We start from the raw sequence: 7,795 nt of genomic DNA, 5'->3' as shown, positions 1-7,795 counted from the left end.
CTCCTAACAGCTCAGGTCAGATTAGTTCAGATGAGTTTACACACACTCTGCAAGCCAAAGCCAAAAAAATCTTGGCTGACCTCAAAAGGAGGTGCTCAGACCACAATGAATAATATTCATGGGGCTTGGTTGGCCCAGAGCAAAACAGCACCAGTGAACCACAAACGTGTATGAATGACAAATCAATTTGTCTGGAGCTACTCTGAAATAAGATATTTCCCTCCAGAGAAAGGTCACACCTTCAGAAATCTCTCCTTTGCCTCAGCAGTTACCAGGCAAATAATGAGGAGTAACTCCTCAGTGTTGCCCCTGAGGGAACAACATCCCTCATTACCTCTGAGGGGAAACAAAAGACTTGGGATACAAAATTCATAGTTGGACCTTGTAACCCCGAAACTGAGAGCCCTTGGAAAGCAGCAGGCTGTCCTACCAAATAAGCATAAAAACAAGCAGTGTTCTTCCAGGAAATGGAGAGCATAAATTTATGGTAAATATTGTTTGGGATGAGTAATTCACCCAGTTCTAATTTTAAGTATAGGGCTCTGGAACATTACTGATGAAGAACATCCCATAAACCTCTAACAACAGCTGAAAAGGAAGATAATATCTGGGATATTTAGTGCTAAATTCTGCACTAATAAAATCCACTATAGTATAGGTACTTTCCCATCTATCTGTTTAGGAGTTCTACAGTGTATTTTTTTACACGTGGAACTGGAAGACTGCCTAGTAATAAAATGTCTTGGAAATGGGAAATTGAGACACTTTCTGGGAAGGTCACCTGTTTTCCCTGAGGCCTGGGCCCCATCTGTGGTAGAATTGCCTGTCTTCCTGATTTAGAAAAGAAATTTTCTCATAAATAAGAGAGAAGGTTCAGAAAGAGGGGATCGTACAAGCAAAAATAAGCACCAAGGATTGTTGTCAAACCCACAGTAAATATAGAGCAACTAAAGGGCTAAAATTAAAAAAAATCAGCATTACTCTTGTATTTCAAAACTGTGAAACAGCCATTAAGAAAATGTTTACCAATGTTAATTTTCTCCTCCTTTCTACTCCTGTGGCTTCTGGGGGTAGATTAGTTGAGAGTGCTGATTTTGGATACCACTAAAAATCATTGTAGCACATTAAGTCATAGGTTAAGATATAAGATGGGCCACGTGTCACAAAACCAGCACAGAAAAATCCCCTTTATTTCTTTCTACTTTTTCCTAATATTAATAGTGATTTTCCGTTAATAATATTCCTTTGTTTTAATAACTTATTGTAACAAATGTTAGTAACACTGGAACAGAGAGAACTCCTGCATTCTGCTTATGGGCAAGAGCCCTGGATTGATCTGATGTCTAAATGTGGCTCTGAGCTGCAGATAGCAGCAGTGGGAAAAATTGCAGATGAACTCTTAGGCTGGGTGAAGCCTGACAGCAAAATTTGTCACTGTAGCTATGATTATTAACTTCACATTTTTATTAGCCTGTTTAAATCCTACAGGTATGGGGGTGTGAGCAAGCAAATAAAACCTACAATCCTCACTACAAAGCCAGAGGAATCATAGCTATTAGATAGCATTTAATGAAAGAAATCTATAGCTGAAATCATAGGAGTATATAGACAAACATAAGGCCATTATAAATACTTTTATTTGTTGTCAAATCTAAAAAATTTTCAGTGAATTAACTCTTTACCCAAGAAGGATCAACTATTATGACATTGCATTTGCAAGATTCACTTTTCATCTCTTTTCTTCAATTTTGCAGACTAAAAATCCCAGTAGGACAGGTACCTATGGCAGCATAAAGAGACCTATTAACGTGGGCCATGCAGAGGATATCTACATAGAGCATCTGATCCCATTTTCCCTGCTGTTCCACACCAAAAACTCTATTTTCTCTTCCAGTTTTAAAAGTTTGAAAATCAACGCCATATCTGGATCAAAAAAAACTCTACAACAGCAAAGCCGCCTGCTGAAAATCTACTTTTCCCACTCATGCATTACAGGTGCCCTGTGCCTGCTTTTTTGGGGAGGAGGGATTTGCAGTTTTAGAAGTGCAGAGCTCAGATATCTTATTTTCTGATTTAACTGTGGCTAATTGCAACGCACAACAGATGCAGCAATACAGCTTTGGATAGCAGCTTCACAAATACCACATATGCTCTTTTATACTTTTAATTAGCACTTCCTTACAGGGTATATGTGACGGGATTACATGAAATTGTGGCAGTCCCACAAGACCCTGCACTGCTACTCCGTGCAAGTCCCTTCTAAGGTAAGTTCTCCATCTCCAAGATGCAGGAAATACCTCAGAGCCCCCCATTAATGTGCAAAATGCCATTAAAAATGCTCTCCATTAAGGTGAATTGCCATTTGCCTGAGGAGAAGATAGGTAGAGCAGCTCTCTGGACAGTTTTTCTGGCCTTTCTTCAAGTCTTTTCAAGTCTTCCTCAACTTTTCAGCTCTTTCATTGCTGGTGGAACAGCACTGAAGCTATCACAGCATGTGTTGGGCTCCCAGGTGCTGGATTTGGTAAGTGTGTGCCACCCTGCATCCAGACTTGTTTAGATAGATCTAAATCTCTCTGCCATGCCAGCATACTTCATTGATTTGTAATAAGCCTTTGTGGTTACACTTCTGCCTTCAGACTGATATTTGGAAGCCTCCCACTCAGTCTGGGAATTAAAACCCAATATATAAGTATTTCCAAACCAATTTCTCTAATTATTTTCTCCTGACTATCTTGGACATTGTCACTTATCTTGCTCCGAGCTTAATGGCAGCATTAACATTTATGCTTTTCTCTGAGGATGGACTCACATATGTTCTTTCCTGAACAGTTTCTGAACTTGACAAAGTCTGATAAGCAACCAAATGCCATTTGGGATGGGGACTGAGTGAGCCAAAATAGAGTTCAGCTGTATATTAGATGACTTTTTCTTTCAGACTGAAAGGAGCTATGTTTCTTTCCTGCAGTATCCCAGGAAAAGAGGACAATAATCTTGATATCTAGACAAATTGTTTAACCAAATCCCTCTTCACACACCAGCTCTGTAGCAGTCAATCTACAGCTAGAGTCATCCAAAACTCCTCTGCTTGCTGAACACAGCCCTCAAACCCAACTGTTGATTTCACTTATATTCATGTTATTATACAAAACTACCGCTCACAGATGCTACCACATAAAATTGCAGACAAAGAGAAACAGATGAACGTGTAGATAAATGCATAACACACATTTAGATAGGGGGAAGAAGGAGGAAAAATAAAACACAACACAAGTTGTGATCATCATCATGGAACTTACCTGAAAAGCAGTGATCTCAAAAACTCTCCTGGGGAACATCTTGTCTGAGATCTGCTACAGAAACTGCAGTAGGGCTGTGCCAGCAGGGTTCTGATCTTTTCCAAAAGCAGAGATGTGACAGGCACTGCCACCCCTGCCACTCACTTGACAGGTTTGGGATGTATGCTGATGGGGAAAATGCAAATACTGAGAAGTTTCATCATTTGTTTTCCTTGAAAAAATAAAGTTATGTAAAATAACTGCTTGCTGCTTGTTTTTTTTCCTGTCACTCCTGTTAAGCACCAGTACAAGTAACCTAAATTCTACAGCTTTGCTCTGAGGGCCTGTTTTCTCTCTGACAAACACTGCAGGTGCATTTTTGAGGTGGTGAAGTACTGTGACCTTACAAACAGCAAATCTACAACAGAGGTAACTTGTTAAACCAGCTTCATAAGATTAATACAAGCAGGGTTAGTTCAGTTTAATATCAGATTTTACATCTTCCCCAAAGAAGTTGTAGATCCCCGATCCCTGTGTCCAAAGCCAGGGTGGATGGGGCTCTGAGCAATCTGGTCTGGTGGAAGAGGGGTTCCAACACAGAGGGGTTGCAACTTGAGGATCTTGGAGGTCCCTTCCAAAACAAGCCATGCTGTAATTCTGAGATCTATTTGCTCCTTAATAACAAAGCACCAAAGCAGAACAAAATAGAATTTCACCCACTGAAACTCTACAGGCCTTGACCTGTGCACGGTGCTGAATCTGATGGACTATTTTGGGTTGAAGGTGTAAAGAATGACATGAGCTATAAGGTAAAATAGTGGCAACAAAGGATTAACTTCTGATCAAAGAAATCACAACTTTTCCCCTTACAGGGAGCTCCTACTCCATGGCCACAAGTGCAGAAAGAGCTGAATGGATGGATTTCCTCCAGACCTGGGTACCTGGTACCAGAATTTGGCTGTGCATATTGGCAAATGAGATCTAAAGGACAATTGCCATGTGTGCTAATTGCCTCCACAGTACATCAAAGCTGCATGAATCACCTCTTTCAACCACAGAGAGTAGAGCCATTTGAAGCCCTTTGTGGGGCTGAGGTCATTGGAATATTTTTTAGTTGCTCTTGGGGTTACTTGAGGTCATTTGAGGCCTTTGTGGGGTTACTAGAGGTCACATGCGGGACTTAAGGGCATGTTATATAAGAGCAATATGAGATTTATTTATTTTACTTATATGCTGCGTGTAGTGCTGAAGAGAGCTTTACCTAGGAATAACTGGATGAAAATCCTGCTTTCCTTTACTTACACGTCAGTTTGCTGCTGCTGGAGGTGTGGATGTTTGTGTCAGGGTATGGAGAGAAGTTTGTTTTAAAAATAGGAAAGCATGACCTTGAGCAACAGAAAATGAGGAGGGTCACAGAGGCAGGTGCAGTACCTGAGCCTATTTTAAACCCTTTTTGGCTGAGTAGATGGTGGGAGGAGTCCCTTTAAGTTTCTTAGTTTTTGCAACCTTATACTTATGTTTTCACAATTATTTTTAGAGTCATGTATGAACTTCCTTTTTTATTGCAATAGTCTAAATACAGCCTTTTTCTGAGTAACGCTGTTTTTATGCATTCTATGTTTTGTATTTGTATGTGTGTTGCTGCAGTTTTTACTGCTGTTCTGAATAACAAAAAGGTTATTTTAGTCAGTTTGTAATACACTGTTAGTCTTTACATCAGCTGGAGTAGATCACCCTTAATTTGTGCTCTTATCTGAAAAAATGCGCTTTTTTTTCCATAAAGACTTAGTTTAGAAAATGAAGATGTGAAAGAACTAAATTTAGTAGTTAGTTAAATTTGGAGTTAGTAGAGATTTATTTTTACCTTCCACCTCCTTGAAACAAAACCATCACTAAATATACCATATTTTCTAGGCTTGTTACAAAGAAAAATACACCCTCAGCATGAAAAGAGACACAACTTAATCTTTCAGTTAAAAAAAAAAGTTAGACTTTGTGAATGTTCTTTTTCTTCTCCTGTAAAATTTGTGTTAAGCAACAGCAGTCGAGCAATTTTAGATGTTCATTGAAAAGAAACCTCAGCCCAGCCCTCATTAGAGATGGCCTTATAGCCCTGTTAATGGTGAGGGTGATCTGAACTGCTTCAGAAATTATTGGTTGTAATCTCCTGCAGTTGTGATTGTTAGTAGTGCTAATTTACAAGTAAAATGAAGAGAAAATACACATTGCACTCAGTCTGGGTACAGTTAAGGTTGTTTGGTATCATGTGCTTTAGTGGCTTAGAACATCAGTTGGTATAGTGAACATCTGTAGGTATTCTGTATTTAAGCATTTTCTAGTATTGATCACAGTTTGGAATCTAGTTGCAAACCATTTCTGTTACCAAACAGATAAAAAGAGATGTGAATTTAAAAACTTAACATGTATTGCATTTGGAAGACAAACTTGGCCTTCCCACCTACTAATCTTTTCATTTGATAGATGTTTGTCTGGTCATGAAATTATTAATTGCATGCATTTGTTCTGATGTTATCTCAAGCTATCAATATGAAGAGCAATACTGTGTTATACCTCTTCTTGTAGGTATGTGGGTAGTATAAGACTGTAAGGGTAATGAGTTTTGAAACAACAGAGAAAATCTGCAGAGTTGTGTATATTCAGTGTCACTGAACATCCGAGGGCTTGCACTAAAAGTTGGGATTGTTTTCCTTATTTTACAGTTATGTGATTTATTATAAAGCATATGGATACATAGTCATGTATACATCTCCATTTTGGCAATGTATGTGTAGTAAGAACATTGAAAATACTTTAATAAATTGCAATCTCTGAAGCAGCACAAAGTGGAATGGTAGGGATTATATGAATTTAGCCTTATCTTCACACTGGCATAACTGGCATAGTTGTTAGGAAGTTAAAACTCATTTGGTGTGGGGTTTGTTCCTAGAGTCCTGGACTGGCACTGAACATTGTTTGTGTGCACTGGAGTGCTTGACTAACAGTCCCAGACCTCACACATCACATGTCTGCACAGTTTGAGTCAGAGTTCAAAATGGGAAGCACAACTTCTTGAAAACGCACTGTAATCAGCAAAATCAGCATTGTGAAGCTTAGTTAGCAACTATGCATGTTTTTCCTCTTGTTTTCATTATTCTGGCATACTGTGGGGGTTTTCTTCTATTAAATGACTACATGAAACTATATGGAATGTGAATTATATTAATATATTTAGAGATGAATGTATATAAAACACTGTATCGGTATAATGTGTATTTGTAGATTATATGAGTATATATACTTAAACAAAGGCAGAATCATTTCAACCAGACAAATTCTGTCTGGTCCTGCTGGTTTAAGAGCAAACTGTTTTGAATGGGATTATGAAGATAGGAAATTCTGGGATTTGGACCTCATACTGCCAGATAGCAAGAGGAAGCACATATCTTTGATGTCATCTGTCTTTACTACAGGGCTTAGTGTGTGATGTTTGATTTTCAGTGTCAGGAGGAATTTGCTTGTGCAGAGTTTGGATAATTGGCTTTCAGTCCATATGTACATTGGTTGTATGTTCTTTGAGAGAGAAAGGAGAATAGAATGACCTTAACTCCAGAGATGTCACTGAGGTTTCTGATGGATGTGTTGAACTTAAGCTCAGAATAAAGAAATTACAGAGGAAATGCCGGTTATCTAAAAGATAAATTTTACCATATTCATGGGAGTTTATAAAGGATATTGCAACAAGCAGAGTATTATGCTGTTGTTGAAATAGCTTGAGAAGTTAGAGGTTGTCTTGCATAGTTCCTTATATAGTAACAAAATAGATTTTATAGGTGTTAATCAGAAGAACTATGCTGGTAGTTAAATTTTAAGGGATTTATTGTTAACAGTTGCTCTCTGTTCACCTGACTTAAAACTTTCTGCAGTGAGGTTGTTTGACAGTAAGAAGATACTCCTGCTGTCTCTTCCTTGTTTTCCATTCTTTTCTAGTACTGTGACACTGGTAGTTGTGCAAAGAAGCTCAGGGCATCAGCTGTGCATCAGCTTGAATAATTATGCTGTATTTGATACTGCTGAAATATATATTCAAAATATTACTAAAATAAGAATTTAGATGATATTTGAAACAGTATTGCTGCCTGTTAGGAAAAGGCTGCTTGAAACCTCAAAGCATAGTTTACACTGTGTCATTTTACTTAGAGAAAATACATTAGTTAATTTAGTGGAATAATTGGCACGGGAAGAATGTTTTCAGGGCCCAAAAGAAAGAAGTTTGTGTTGGCCCAAGTGTATTTATAAACCAATTTATTTTAAAATGATATGATTTTGTTGGATTTCAGGTTCACAGACCAATGACACCAAAAGACAATTTCTTCTAGAACGGCTACTGGATGCAGTTAAACAGGTGAGAAATCCAACACACATTTCTGCAGTGGCTTGCTCAGAGTTGTCACTACTAGAAGGGACTGTCTTTGGTCTTTTTCCTTTTCTTTAACAAAGAAGGAAAAAGAAGAAAAGGAAAC

General features: G+C 38.3%; 1 long non-coding RNA gene across 1 annotated transcript in view; it reads right to left on the bottom strand.

Moving 5' to 3' along the window:
* The window catches only part of LOC108446038, a 13,589-nt gene extending 9,153 nt beyond the window's left edge, over positions 1–4,436 (bottom strand). The window contains exon 1 of the long non-coding RNA XR_001861143.1: positions 3,297–4,436. This is a non-coding gene — a long non-coding RNA (uncharacterized LOC108446038). The remainder of the gene's footprint in view (positions 1–3,296) is intronic.
* Between the last annotated feature and the right edge of the window lie 3,359 nt (positions 4,437–7,795).

This window comes from Corvus brachyrhynchos, unplaced genomic scaffold (genome assembly GCF_000691975.1).
Source record: "Corvus brachyrhynchos isolate BGI_N302 unplaced genomic scaffold, ASM69197v1 scaffold152, whole genome shotgun sequence".
Taxonomy (NCBI): Eukaryota; Metazoa; Chordata; class Aves; order Passeriformes; family Corvidae; genus Corvus; species Corvus brachyrhynchos.
The sequence above is the reverse complement of the archived record's forward strand: the minus strand, read 5'-3'. Positions and strand labels throughout refer to the sequence as shown.